Source organism: Stegostoma tigrinum, chromosome 12 (genome assembly GCF_030684315.1).
Source record: "Stegostoma tigrinum isolate sSteTig4 chromosome 12, sSteTig4.hap1, whole genome shotgun sequence".
Taxonomy (NCBI): domain Eukaryota; kingdom Metazoa; phylum Chordata; class Chondrichthyes; order Orectolobiformes; family Stegostomatidae; genus Stegostoma; species Stegostoma tigrinum.
In genome coordinates this window covers 72,316,975-72,331,205 of record NC_081365.1, presented here as the reverse complement: position 1 = coordinate 72,331,205, position 14,231 = coordinate 72,316,975, and the positions used below count along the sequence as shown (strand labels likewise).

At 49.1% G+C, this 14,231-nt stretch overlaps 1 protein-coding gene across 1 annotated transcript in view; it reads left to right on the top strand.

Moving 5' to 3' along the window:
• Positions 1-3,105: 3,105 nt before the first annotated feature.
• fndc3a (fibronectin type III domain containing 3A) overlaps positions 3,106-14,231 on the top strand; it is a 196,854-nt gene continuing 185,728 nt past the window's right edge. The window contains exon 1 of the mRNA XM_048540247.2: positions 3,106-3,233. The gene's annotated coding sequence lies outside the window, so the exon portion shown is untranslated. The remainder of the gene's footprint in view (positions 3,234-14,231) is intronic.

The window sequence follows — 14,231 nt, the reverse complement described above, 5'->3', positions numbered from 1 at the left end:
TTAAGGAAAGTTAGGCTCCTAGTGACCTAAAAAGCTGCAGCTCCACAGGTTGTCAGGAAAGTAACTCAGTTGTTTCCTCACTTGCCACAATGTCATTTGCCCAGAAAAAAGTAACACATTCTTTCCACATACCCAGCCCAGTCCTCAACAGCAGAGTCAAGCAAGTCAAGCTTCCCAAGCAAAGGCATGATGTAAGAAATACCTGCCCCAACCCAAAGACAACTGTTGCAAAGAGATCTTTAGGATTTACTCTCATCATCACTGAAGCCAGCAGCTGCATCACCAAGTCACCCTTTATTGACGCACAAGCAGTGCTTGACTTTAGTACTGCCTTATTCAGAGTCAGCTACCATAGTATCAGCATCTTTGAGAATCTCATTTTTTATCTGTCAGCTAGGGCTCCATGATTGGACCAGGTTAACAGCCCCAATCAGGGAACTGATATTCTATGATGTCCAGCTGGCTGACCTCATTACAATCACTACTCTCACCACCTACACCCCCACACTTATCCAATCCCCACCACATTTTGCCCTGTATTTGACTAATCCTCTGACATTTATGTCACTGGATACAACCAATAAGGCTATATTGATAGTTTTACAATCTTCTGGGGCATTTCCTGAATCTAAGGATTGTTGGAAGATTACTACCAGTGTAAAGCACAATTGTTTGCAAAGTTTCTCACTCTCAAACTGAAAGATGTATTCTACTATGTTATAGTCAATGTTCCCAGGGGGATCTTTTATTCTGAGCTAATACATTAAACTATCATTTCACATGACTGGATCCAAAATAGCCTGATCCATGGTTGGATTCACAATATATTGTTCTTGGAAACTTTCCTGAATGTACCCTATAAGTTCTTTCTTGTGGCTACCTCTGCCAGTTTGATCTTCCCAATGTACAAGAGGTTTAAAATTACTTATGATTAATGTATTGCTTTTTTAAAAATGCCTTCATTATCTCTGATTTACTCTCTGTTGTACCAAACAGGTACTGTTAGGGAGCCTATAAGCCACTCCCAAAAGTGTCTTCTTCCCCTTGTTGCTTCTTATCTACGCATGTGGATCCTACATCATCCTAGCCAAGATCATTTCTTACTAATATACTAATTCCATCTCATACTAATGAAGTCACTCCACAATCCTCCCCTTCCTGTCTGTCCTTTTGAAAGGTCACATACCCTTGAATATTCAGTTCTCAGCTTTATTATCCTTGTAACATCTCTGTAATGACTATAAGATCACATCATTAATTTCTATTTCTGACGTAAATTCATTATTTTGTTATGAATATTTCACACATTCAAGTAAAGAACCATTAGTTTTGCCTTGTTACCTTTTCTTCCTTTCTCCCCTTTAGCTGCGTTTTTTAATGTATTCCGTTGCACTCGGTTGTGCCCTGTCCCATTCTGGATATGTTGTCAAACTAGCTGTCTTACAATGTTACCATTTCCTTTTGATTTGCAAGGCTACATCTTCTGCCTGCCTGCCTGCCAGCTAGCCCCCCGCACTCCCACCCCCAACCCAATCTCTACTGCTCCCATTACAATTCAAGTGAAACTTCTCTGACCAGAACAGCTGCCTTCTGCCCCAAGACTAACATTGACACCAATCTTTTCACCACTTGTTTAACTCACTTACTTTATTTACCCAATGCCATTTAGCTCATAGTTCAGATAGTCATCCAGACACCTTGGAGCTCCTGCTTTTATATTTTAGCTCCTAACTTTCCAAAATCTTTCTGGAGTGCCTCCTTTTCAGTCCTTAGTACCAACTGGATGACAACATCTGGATCCCTCTCCTCTCTCTCCAAGTCGTTCTCTAGCCCCATGAACAAGTCTTTAACCCTTGCAGCAGGCAGGCAATATAGTCTTTGGGATTCTCAGTAATGGCTGCAGGGAACAGTATCTATCCTGCTAATCATACTGTCTCTCCTTATTACTATGCTCCTATTTCCTTTCCCCACTTGAATGGCTCTCTACTCCATGGTAAGGTTGCTCATCCTCCTACAGGGTTATTTTCATCCACACAGGTTACAAGAACTTTGCTATTGTTGCACAATTGCAGAGACTGAGGCTTCTTGACAGCTGCCCCTTGGGTCACAACATTTGCCTCACCTCCTGTCCTTGATCACAGTTCAAGTCAGAATTACCGAATTTAAGGGATGCGAATGCCACCTGAAGCAAAGCGCTCAGTAACCTTGCCTGATGCTGCACAACGTCTGCAGGTTAGACTCCAGATCCTCAACTCGGATCCGAAGCTGCTTGAGCAACGGACAACTTGCTGCAGATGTGATCACTCCTGCATCACCTTGGCATACAGCAGCTCCTGCATTCTGCAGCCACAACATATCATCCGATGTGCCATTTCTATCATATTTAATCAGGTTGTCTTTTTTTAAACCACGAACATCCCTGCTCTTTAGAAGTAATTCTAGTATTTCACATTATTATTACTCTAGTATCAACATTACAGCTACCATTTTTGAGAGAGAAGATTAGACTGACAACCTGAACATAAACTAAATACCTCTCTCTCGCTTTAAAGATATGCTCGCTAACCAGCTAACAAAGTGTGAGGCTGGATGAACACAGCAGGCCAAGCAGCATCTCAGGAGCACAAAAGCTGACGTTTCGGGCCTAGACCCTTCATCCCCCTCTCTGATGAAGGGTCGAGGCGCGAAACGTCAGCTTTTGGGCTCCTGAGATGCTGCTTGGCCAGCTGTGTTCATCCAACTTCACACTTTGTTATATCGGATTCTCCAGCATCTGCAGTTCCCATTGTCACTCGCTAACCAGCTGCCTCGTTGAGGTTAAAATCATCTCAGTCCCTCTCTTCAGTTAACTCCATGAGATGCTTTACTCCTTCACTCCCTGAGACGGGTGTCATTTGTTTAATCGATATGTTGGAGCTTGTTTTGCTCGAATCGACTGCATCGCTTAATACAGTACAAGCTGCAGCTGCGAAGAGGTCTGGTCAATCCTGCAAATATGTAAGGCGCTACAGAAATGCAACTCGTTGCTGTCCCCTCAGGACAACGAGCGGAGCCTCAGGTCGGGGCTGGCTGGCCGGTTCTGGGGAGGGCGCATGCGTCCTGCGGTCGGGGAATATGGCGTTGTGGGAGACGGTTGTTTCGGCGTCGACAGCGGGCTCGTCATCGTCGGTGAGATGAAGCAGCTTTCTTTCCGAGCCGCAGTCAGTGAACATAACTCGGCCCGGCTTTCCGGGGTAAGTGTAGATGGAGTTGACTTGAGATCTCGGGCCGTTGGGATGGAGCGGGCAGGGACAAATCGGAGTGGACGGGCCTGGTGGGTCAAGGGAGGTTGGTCAGGTGGGGGTGAGATGGGCTGCAGGTCGGAGGCAGGCGGGGAACCGTTTGGATCAGAAGGTGGAAGGTAGCGAGGATTAGATGAGAGATAGGGAGCTTTGATGGGCGTAAGGGGGGAATTAGGTGCCCGGGGGTTAGATGGGTGTAGGGGGTTAGACGGGTGCGGGGGGATTAGGTGGAGGGGGGTTAGACGGGTGCGCGGGGAATTAGACGGGTGCGGGGGGATGAGGCGGTGGGGGGGTTTTGACGGGTTGGGGGGGGGGATGAGGTGGTGGGGGGGTTTTGACCGGTTGGGGGGGGATGAGGCGGCGGGGGGGGTTTTGACGGGTTGGGGGGGGATGAGGCGGCGGGGGGGGTTTTGACGGGTTGGGGGGGGTTGAGGCGGCGGGGGGGGTTTTGGCGGGTTGGGGGGGGGTTGAGGCGGCGGGGGGGGTTTTGGCGGGTTGGGGGGGATGAGGCGGCGGGGGGGTTAAACGGGTGCAGGGGGGGTACGGTGGCGGTAGGCTTAGACGGGTGCGGGGGGGATAGGATGGGTGGCGGTGGGGTTTAGACGGGTGCAGGGGGGGATAGGATGGGTGGCGGTGGGGCTTAGACGGGTGCGGGGGGGGATAGGATGGGTGGCGGTGGGGCTTAGACGGGTGCGGGGGGGATTAGGTGGCGGGGGGGTTAGACGGGTGCGGGGGGGATTAGGTGGCGGGGGGGGTTAGACGGGTGCGGGGGGGTTAGACGGGTGCGGGGGGGATTAGGTGGCGGGGGGGGTTAGACGGGGGCGGGGGGGATTAGGTGGCGGGGGGGGTTAGACGCGTGGGGGGGTTAGACGGGTGCAGGGGAGATTAGGCGGGGGGGATTTGACAGTGGCGGGGGGATTAGACGGGTGCGGGGGGGGGAATGAGGTGGCGGCAGGGTTAGACGGGTGCAGGGGGGATACGGTGGCGGCGGGCTTAGACGGGTGCAGTGGGGATAGGATGGGTGGCGGTGGGGCTTAGACGGGTGCAGTGGGGATAGGATGGGTGGCGGTGGGGCTTAGACGGGTGCAGTGGGGATAGGATGGGTGGCGGTGGGGCTTAGACGGGTGCAGGGGGGGATAGGATGGGTGGCGGTGGGGTTTAGACGAGTGCAGGGGGGGATAGGATGTGTGGCGGTGGGGCTTAGACAGGTGCAGGGGGGATAGTATGGGTGGCGGTGGGGCTTAGACGGGTGCGGCGGGGAATAAGTGGCGGGGGTGTTAGACGGGTGCGGGAGGGAAATAGGTGGCGGGGGGTTAGACGGGTGCGGGGGGGATGAGGTGGCGGGGGGGTTTAGGCGGGAGCGGGGGGGGATGAGGTGGCAGTAGGGTTAGACGGGTGCAGGGGGGATATGGTGGCGGGGGGTTAGACAGGTGCGGGAGGAATTAGACGGCGATGGGGTTAGATGGGTGCGGGGGTGGTTGGACGGGTGCAGCGGGGGATTAGGTGACGGGGGAGTTAGACGGGTGCGGGGGGGATTAGGTGGCGGGGGGTTAGACGGGTGCGGGGGAGATTAGGTGGCGGGGATTAGACAGTGGCGGGGGGGATTAGACGGGTGCGCGGGGGGATGAGGTGGCGGGGGGGATTAGACTGGTGCGGGGGGGGATGAGATGGCGGCAGGGTTAGACGGGTGCAGGGGGGATACGGTGGCGGCGGGGTTAGACGGGTGCGGGGGGTTTTGGTGGCGGCGGGCTTAGACGGGTGCAGTGGGGATAGGATGGGTGGCGGTGCGGCTTAGACGGGTGCAGGGGGGGATAGGATTGGTTGCCGTGGGGTTTAGACGGGTGCAGGGGGGGTTAGGATGTGTGGCGGTGGGGCTTAGACGGGTGCGGCTCGGAATAAGTGGCGGGGTGTTAGACGGGTGCGAGGGGGATTAGGTGGCGCTGGGGTTAGAGGGTTGCAGGGGGGATATGGTGGCAGCGGGGTTGGACGGGTGCAGGGGGAGATATGGTGGCGGCGGGGTTAGACGGGTGCAGGGGGGTACGGTGGCGGCGGGCTTAGACGGGTGCAGGGTGGGATAGGATGGGTGGCGGTGGGGCTTAGACGGGTGCAGGGTGGGATAGGATGGGTGGCGGTGGGGCTTAGACGGGTGCAGGGTGGGATAGGATGGGTGGCGGTGGGGCTTAGACGGGTGCGGCGGGGAATAGGTGGCGGGCGTGTTAGACGGGTGCGGCGGGGATTAGGTGGCGGGGGTGTTAGACGGGTGCGGGGGGGGGTTAGACGGGTGCGGGAGGGAAATAGGTGGCGGGGGGTTAGACGGGTGCGGGAGGGAAATAGGTGGCGGGGGGTTAGACGGGTGCGGGAGGGAAATAGGTGGCGGGGGGTTAGACGGGTGCGGGAGGGAAATAGGTGGCGGGGGGTTAGACGGGTGCAGGGGGGGATGAGGTGGCGGGGGTTTTAGGCGGGTGCGGGGGGGGATGAGGTGGCGGCAGGGTTAGACGGGTGCAGGGGGGATATGGTGGCGGGGGGTTAGACAGGTGCGGGAGGGATTAGACGGAGTTGGGGTTAGACGGGTGTGGGGGTGGTTGGACGGGTGCAGCGGGGGATTAGGTGGCGGGGGGTTAGACAGGTGCAGGGGGGATTAGGTGGCGGGGGTTAGACGGGGGCGAGGGGGATTAGACAGTGGCAGGGGGGATTAGACGGGTGCGGGGTGGGATGAGGTGGCGGCAGGGTTAGATGGGTGCAGGGGGGATACGGTGGCGGCGGGGTTAGATGGGTGCAGGGGGGATACGGTGGCGGCGGGGTTAGACGGGTGCAGGGGGGGATAGGATGGGTGGCGGTGGGGCTTAGACGGGTGCAGGGGGGGATAGGATGGGTGGCGGTGGGGCTTAGACGGGTGCAGGGGGGGATAGGATGGGTGGCGGTGGGGCTTAGACGGGTGCAGGGGGGGATAGGATGGGTGGCGGTGGGGCTTAGACGGGTGCAGGGGGGATAGGATGGGTGGCGGTGGGGCTTAGACGGGTGCAGGGGGGATAGGATGGGTGGCGGTGGGGCTTAGACGGGTGCAGGGGGGATAGGATGGGTGGCGGTGGGGCTTAGACGGGTGCAGGGGGGATAGGATGGGTGGCGGTGGGGCTTAGACGGGTGCAGGGGGGATAGGATGGGTGGCGGTGGGGCTTAGACGGGTGCAGGGGGGATAGGATGGGTGGCGGTGGGGCTTAGACGGGTGCAGGGGGGATAGGATGGGTGGCGGTGGGGCTTAGACGGGTGCAGGGGGGATAGGATGGGTGGCGGTGGGGCTTAGACGGGTGCAGGGGGGATAGGATGGGTGGCGGTGGGGCTTAGACGGGTGCACCCATCTACCACCCCCCCTCCCCGTTACCTACACCCATGCCCCTGTTTAACCCCCTGTCACCTACACCCCTGCCACCGGCTACTCCGCTCCTGTCCCCGTCAACACCCCTTGTCATCAACACCCCCCCCCCCCCCCCCAACACACCTGCACCTGTCTAACCCCCCCCCCCCCCCCCCCCGCTCCGTCACCTACACCCCTCTGCCCATATAACGTCCCCCTCACCTAGACCCCTGCACTAGTCTGGTTAGTGTAAATAGAGTGATTTGTTTTGGTGATGAGGGTAGGTGGGTGGGGCAGGTGGACTGGAGTGATTTGTGGGTTTAGATGGGTTGAAGGAGGTAACAGGGTGGTTAGATTAGGTGGGAGTGAGAGATTGGTGACACGGAGGGGAGAGGCCACAATTTTCTGAGAGGTGGGGTAGGTGAGTAGTCTGTGGGTTTGAAGGCAGAGGAATAGAAGTTAGGGTGGGAATAAGGTCTGAGTACTGGAGGGGTTAGATGGGATGGGGAAGGTATGGCTGGTAGGGGCTGAGGCAGGGTAAGGTTAGTTTTGGAGAGTGTGTAGAGCAGGAAGTGGGGTGGATGGAAGGCCTGAGTGATGAAACAAATGAAACAGTAGATGTGAGGCTTGGTAGTAAGGTTAGGATGTTGGTATGGATTGAGGAATGCTGGAAGAAGGGTGGGAGGGGTGATAGGAGGGGAGGTTGAGTTGGTGAGTGTTTTGTGATGAGCTATGGTGTGGGACAGCGAGGAGGAATGGCTAGATTTAGGAAGGAAGGTGAAAGGGGTTGACAGTGAGTGAGCTTGGGAGATGGAGCAGGTTGGGTCGATAAGGTATTGTCGAAGGGAAAGAAGGATGGATTTCATGTGGAGGAGGTACGAGGAAGGATGGGTTAGGGCGGGTTGGGGTAGAGAGAAGGAGATCAGATAAAAGAGTGGATGAGGGTGGAAGTAAGAAGATGCGGTGCAATAGTGCTCATAAAGGGGTGGGTGGGTGTCAGAGATAGAATGGGGTGTGTGAATAGGTGTAAGGGTTTGGGATTGAAGATAGCGATATTATAATGATGGGCTCTGGAAGGGTGAAGATTCAGTCAGCTAGTGTGGTTGGGAGAGAAGGAAGTTTGTGGGGAGTAGGAATTCAGTAAAGATCTGGAATTAAGAGTGTAATGATGACTGTGAATCATTGGCATTGTCAGAAAAACCCATTTCATTCACTAATGTCCTTTAGTGAAAGAAACTGCCTTCTTTCCCTAGTCTGGCCTCTATGTGACTCTAGAACCACAGCAATATGGCTGCCTCTTAACTGCTCTCTGGACAACTAGACTTGGGCAATAAATGCTGGCCTAGCCAGTCATGCCCTCATCCCTTGAATTAATAATAAAAAAGGATGGTCATTGCCTCAGGGAGGGAAAGAAGCAGGTTGAAGGTAGGAGGATGGTGAAGGAAGGCAAAGTGATTGGGGGACGATATCAGATTGAGCAAGGGTCAGATAAAGGCAGCGAGAGAGATGGGAGCATGGGTAATGGGGAGCTGCAGTAGGAAGAGGAGTAAAGGGTGACCATTGAAAAGAATGAAACAAAGGAGTAATCATACAGAAGACCATGGGAAGTTGAAGAGGGCAAGAGGGATGGACAGGAGGGAGGAGAAACATTGTAGGACGTGTGCCAAGGAGGAGAATAAGGTCATAAGGCAGAGAGTGGAGAGGGTAGACATCTGAAGGGGAAATGCAGGAAAGGTGGAATCTGGCAAAATGGCTCACAGGGATTAAGTGGAAATGTGACGGGAGTAGGGACCAGATATGGACCTGAGGACAAACAGTGTGAAAGTAGGAATAAATCAGGGTGTTGTGAAGTGGCGAGGTACAGTGATGAATGACACAAGAGAATCAGATGTTAATTAAGCAAGATTTTAACCTTAAGAGCCAGAGTTTGAGATAGAAAACAGTCATGCATTACCAAGGAAATAAAATGTGAGGCTGGATGAACACAGCAGGCCAAGCAGCATCTCAGGAGCACTTGTGCTCCTGAGATGCTGCTTGGCCTGCTGTGTTCATCCAGCCTCACATTTTATTATCTTGGAATCTCCAGCATCTGCAGTTCCCATTATCTCTGATGCATTACCAAGGAGTTTTGCTGGGGTGTCAGAATACAACCTGAGGTAAGGAGTACACTGAAACATAAATGGAAATGTCACAAGTTAAGGGAGCATGGTACTCACCAAGGAGCTGAGGCAATGGGCTAGAAAAGAACAGTACACACTGGGTGATTCAGTCAGCCGCATAAATGTTTATTGTCCGTCAGCCCACTGCAAAGTCTTTACTCAGTAACATAGGTTTCCATTAAAAATTAGTCTAGTGAAGTGTGAGTAACATTTTGTTTTGGCTCCTGTACCAAAAGTCTATTGTTTGAGGGTTGTATTTGGAATATTCCCACACTCTGGGGACAAGATTCCGAGCGACCACCTTTTTAACGTAATTCAGAGGTGACTGCTAATTTGTTATTCTGTATTTTTGTTCTGTCATCAAAGAAGCATTTCACTCCAGCAGACCATGGATTAATGAGATGTGAATTTAGTTAATGGGAATGGGGAGAAGCATTTCCAAATGATCCATTAGCTTCCCAAAACAACGTGGATCCTGCTGTTTTATTTCAATTTTCCAGCCTGTAGCAGCCAAATTAACCTATGTATTGTAAACATTCTCTTAATTTTATGATACTGGACAGGAGGAGAGCACTGGCCCTAGGTTCTAGTCTAGACATCTAGAATAGATGCTTTAGTTGGGTGGGCCATAAATGGAGATTTCTGAGACTTGAAACAACAAGTAAGGTCAGGGCAATATTCTACATCCTCTGTCGTCTTTATTATTTTGAACTTTATCCTCCCAATCTATTTAATTGTTATTTCAAATATGAGCATAGAACATAAAATCCCTACAATGTGGAAACAGGCCCTTTGGCCCAAAAAGTCCACACTGACCCTCGGAGCATCCCACCCAGATTCACCTAATCTACAGATCTCTGAGCACCATGGGCAATTTAGCATAGCCAATCCACCTTGCTTGCACCTCTTTGGACTATGGGAAGAAACCGGAGCACCCGGAGGAAACCCACGCAGACACGGGGAGAATATGCAAACTCCAAACAAACAGTCGCCCGAGGGTGGAATCGAACATGGGTTCCTGACACTGTGAGGTGCCAGTGCTACTGCGCCCTTTGTGTGTTTAATAAAAGTTGCGTATATTTCTTATCCTTTCGTTATTTCCCTGAGGGGCATGTTTGCCGTAAGTTAATTTACACTCTTGGGAGCTGTGTTTATATGTTCAGATAATAGCAAGCCATGTGTTGATGCTGCGTTAGTAAATATACTTTTAATCAGCACTTTAATATTTGGAATACATTGTCTGAAAAGGTTGTGCAAGAAAATTCAGTAGGGAGTTTTGAAATGTAGTTAGATAAATAGCTATCGGGGAAAGTATGTCAGGCCTGGGGGAAAGAGCAAGGGATTTGGACTAGTAGGTAGCTGACTCATGGAACAAATCGCATCTGAACTGGGATTCTACAACTAACTGTTAAGTTTTACAATGTTTACATCTGTATTCAGGATTTGTACAAGAAACAAGAATCAAGTTCAGCACTTTTGATTCACTTTAAGTGAAAAGCGTAGGGAGAAGATCTCTGTTTGCATATACAGTGCATTACTGTTCTGATTATGTAATCCATTAGCTTGTAAATACTGGGTTAGTGCCACGTAGAAACTCTCAACCTCCTGATCGCTGCCAAATGTGGACTTCAAGTTTCACTTTCCCCCCGTTTCAAACTGAATAGGAAACTACACAGTAGAGCAATTTTAATTTGCTAATTTTTAAAAGTTATTTCTTTGGTTTGTCAGTTGTAACCTACGTTTCAGTTGTTTGACACTGTTTTCGTAAGTTTCTTTAATAAAATACAACCAATTGTATCAAAACCTACCATTAAAAGTTTTGCTTGGATCTTAGTGGTACGGCAAACAAAGTAAGTAGTATTTATCCAGGTGTGATCAGTCCCCCGAATGCTCTGCATGGTGTTTTGGTAAATTGATGCGGACTGGGCTGGGTGCAGCAGAAGATGTAGCTTTAGGTAAGGGAGATGGCAAAGTTAAATGGGTATAGGGAGCAGGTGGGGGCACCTGTCCTTCTGATTTATGCCGCTGATGAGGTTAGAACATAGAACAGTACAGCACAGCACAGAACAGGCCCTTCAGCCCACGATGTTGTGCCGACCATTGATCCTCATGTATGCACCCTCAAATTTCTGTGACCATATGCATGTCCAGCAGTCTCTTAAATGACCCCAATGACCTTGCTTCCACAACTGCTGCTGGCAACGCATTCCATGCTCTCTCAACTCTCTGTGTAAAGAACCCACCTCTGACATCCCCTCTATACTTTCCTCCAACCAGCTTAAAACTATGACCCCTCGTGTTAGTCATTTCTGCCCTGGGAAATAGTTTCTGACCATCAACTCTATCTATGCCTCTCACTATCTTGTATACCTCAATTAGGTCCCCTCTCCTCCTTTTCTCCAATGAAAGAAGTCCGAGCTCAGTCGACCTCTCTTCATAAGATAAGCCCTCCAGTCCAGGCAGCCTCCTGGTAAACCTCCTCTGAACCCTCTCCAAAGCATCCACATCTTTCCTATAATAGGGCGACCAGAACTGGATGCAGTATTCCAAGTGTGGTCTAACCAAAGTTTTATAGAGCTGCAACAAGATCTCAAGACTCTTAAACTCAATCCCCCTGCTAATGAAAGCCAAAACACCATATGCTTTCTTAACCCTGTCCACTTGGGTGGCCATTTTAAGGGATCTATGTATCTGCACACCAAGATCCCTGTGTTCCTCCACACTGCCAAGAATCCTATCCTTGATCCTGTACTCAGCTTTCAAATTCGACCTTCCAAAATGCACCACCTCGCATTTATCCAGGTTGAACTCCATCTGCCACCTCTCAGCCCATCTCTGCATCCTGTCAATCCCCTCATCCAAGTCATTAATAAAAATTACAAACAGTAGAGGCCCAAGGACAGAGCCCTGTGGAACACCACTCACCACTGACTTCAGTTAAAGTCTTCAGTTTGGCTAATTTTGTCAACATTCACTTGAGATACAAAGCTGTAGGCTGAAGTGTTGCTGATGTGCTTGACTAGATAATTCTGACAATGCTTCTACGCAGTCCTGATGAAGTGTGCCATTGACTGAATCACTTTCTTTTCAATGAGTGGTTAACCGTCTGCCTTTTCACTTCGTTCAGCTGCTGTTGTGGTATGTTGCTGCATTACATTGCCTACAAAAACAACAACTACAACAAAAGTAATACATTAAATGGGAATCTGTCTTGGGTATTCTGATGGCATAATCATGTTCTGAATACAAGATTGTTTGTTTTCTACATAATGGCTTCTTGGAACATCTTCTGTAGTTTTCCAGTACTTTGAAACTTTACTTCTCAATTTGTTTATTTGATTTTGTAAATCTGCTATGTGGTGTAGTGTCATTGCATTCTCCATTGCCTTTTTTTTGTCCTCTTGTTTTTATCTTGGAGACTGAGCTGCCACACAGCAATAGTTAGTTTTTACACTCTCGGCAAGTAGTATGTTTCTATTTTAAATTCTCAGTGGTGGAAACAGATTCAGTTATCACTCTTAAATCTGAGGTGGGAGGTTGAGTGTTCAAATGACTCTTAGATTTGAGCTCATGTTAGAAGAATTCTGCTGTCCTCCTCAACCGATTCCCTCACTTAAGCATGGTGACCATCATGGTGCCAACAGTCGACACCCTGTAATGAGAGAGTAACCCCTATGGTCTGATCAGACTATGACGTTGTTAGAGGTATCCGTTTTCAGGTGGGACCTTATGGCAAGACGTTGCCTTTGTTCTCATGTGGGCATAAAAGTTTACTTGTCACCATTTGAAGAAGGCTAGCACAATTCTACCATTGTTCTTTCTAGTATTTAACTGTCAAACAACATAGCTAAAATCAAAAATCACTTCGTAGTTGCTGCTTTAGAAACTTGTAAACAAGTTAGTTCCTGCTTTTCTAGCACAATGTAAATTAATACATCCCTAAAGTGTTTTTACCAACTGAGACATTTTGCTACGTCCTGAGCTAATGAAGGATCCTGCATAAGTGCAAGTGTTAATTTAGTTTTACTGTCCCCTATTTGTACGCCATCTATTTATTTGATAAGGCTGTGTTCTGTACCAGAATCTCTCTGTACTTCTAGCCAATTGTTTTTATTGTAAAGCTTTAAAACGATGTTTTTAAAACTTTGTCATCATAATGAAAGTCAATGTAATACTGTACTACTTGAGATTAAAAATGTTTTCTTCAAAAAAGGAAATACAGTAAACTTTTTTGTTATCTGGCACCTCTAGGACCAGGAGTGTGCTGGTTGATCAAGTATTCCAGAGAATCAGAAGATCCACATAATCGATGTAAAAACTCTCACGCTAAGCAATAGAAATGCAGTGCAAAGGGTATACATATCACAGTTGTACTTTATTTGCAGGATAAATCACATAATGCAACTTTGCCTTAAATAAAAGTTACTGACAAAGAGCCTTCTCGCTTGCACCCTAAACTGACCAGGAGCGCTACGGTGTGGAAACAGACTGTTTGGCCAATTGACCCCGCGCTGACTTTGAAGAGCTATTCCCTGTAACCCTGCATTTCCCATTGCTAATCCACCTAATCCCTGGACACTAAAGGCAATTTAGCATAGCCTGTTCATCTAAGCTGCACAGCTTTAGGTGGTGGGAGGAAACCAGAGCACCCGGAGGAAACCCACACCAACGTGGGGAGAACGTGCAAATTCCATGCAGACAGTCACCCAAGGGTGGAATCGAATCTGCATTCCCTGGTGCTTGAGGCAGCAGCGCTATGCGCCGGGCCACCATGCCATCCCACTCAGGTAGACTGCTCAAACATTGTGATAGATCATGGTATTTAAGGAGAAATTGACTTGAAATTGAATTAACTGTTGATATTTCGTGTGGCCATTCGATTGAACAAGAACCATATTTACATTGAGGTAAATAAATTCTAAAAGTTATAATTAGATAAAAAATTACAGTAAATTTGAGATACATAATTTTTGCTCATTTATCAAGACTGCAGGTTAAAACAAAGTTTGCTGTATATGCAAACTATTCGTGAAACACCTCATGGTGACTCTGTCGTTGGACATGTTTGTAGTTTTGGAAATAATTGGTATTTTTTGAAATTGAATATGCTGTCTTCATCTCTTTACCTCCCCCCCCCCTAAAAAATCTACTGTCTTTAAATATTACGATTTTTGAAATTGGGTAACATTCATGCTAGCTATACTATGTTGGTGCTTTTCTTTTTGAAACTTTTGTATGAATATGTTTACTCTTAATCTAATTTCAGTATCAACATTGTTTAAATATGCTATATTTTGCAACACCAGGCTTATATAAATCAAATTTTCTTTGATTATACTCCTGTGGTTTGATATTTTTTCTCTGAATGATATAATATGATGTAAATGTAAATTGCTTGGCATAATCTGTCAGGAGACCCTCAAGGAAGCTGGAAGTGTT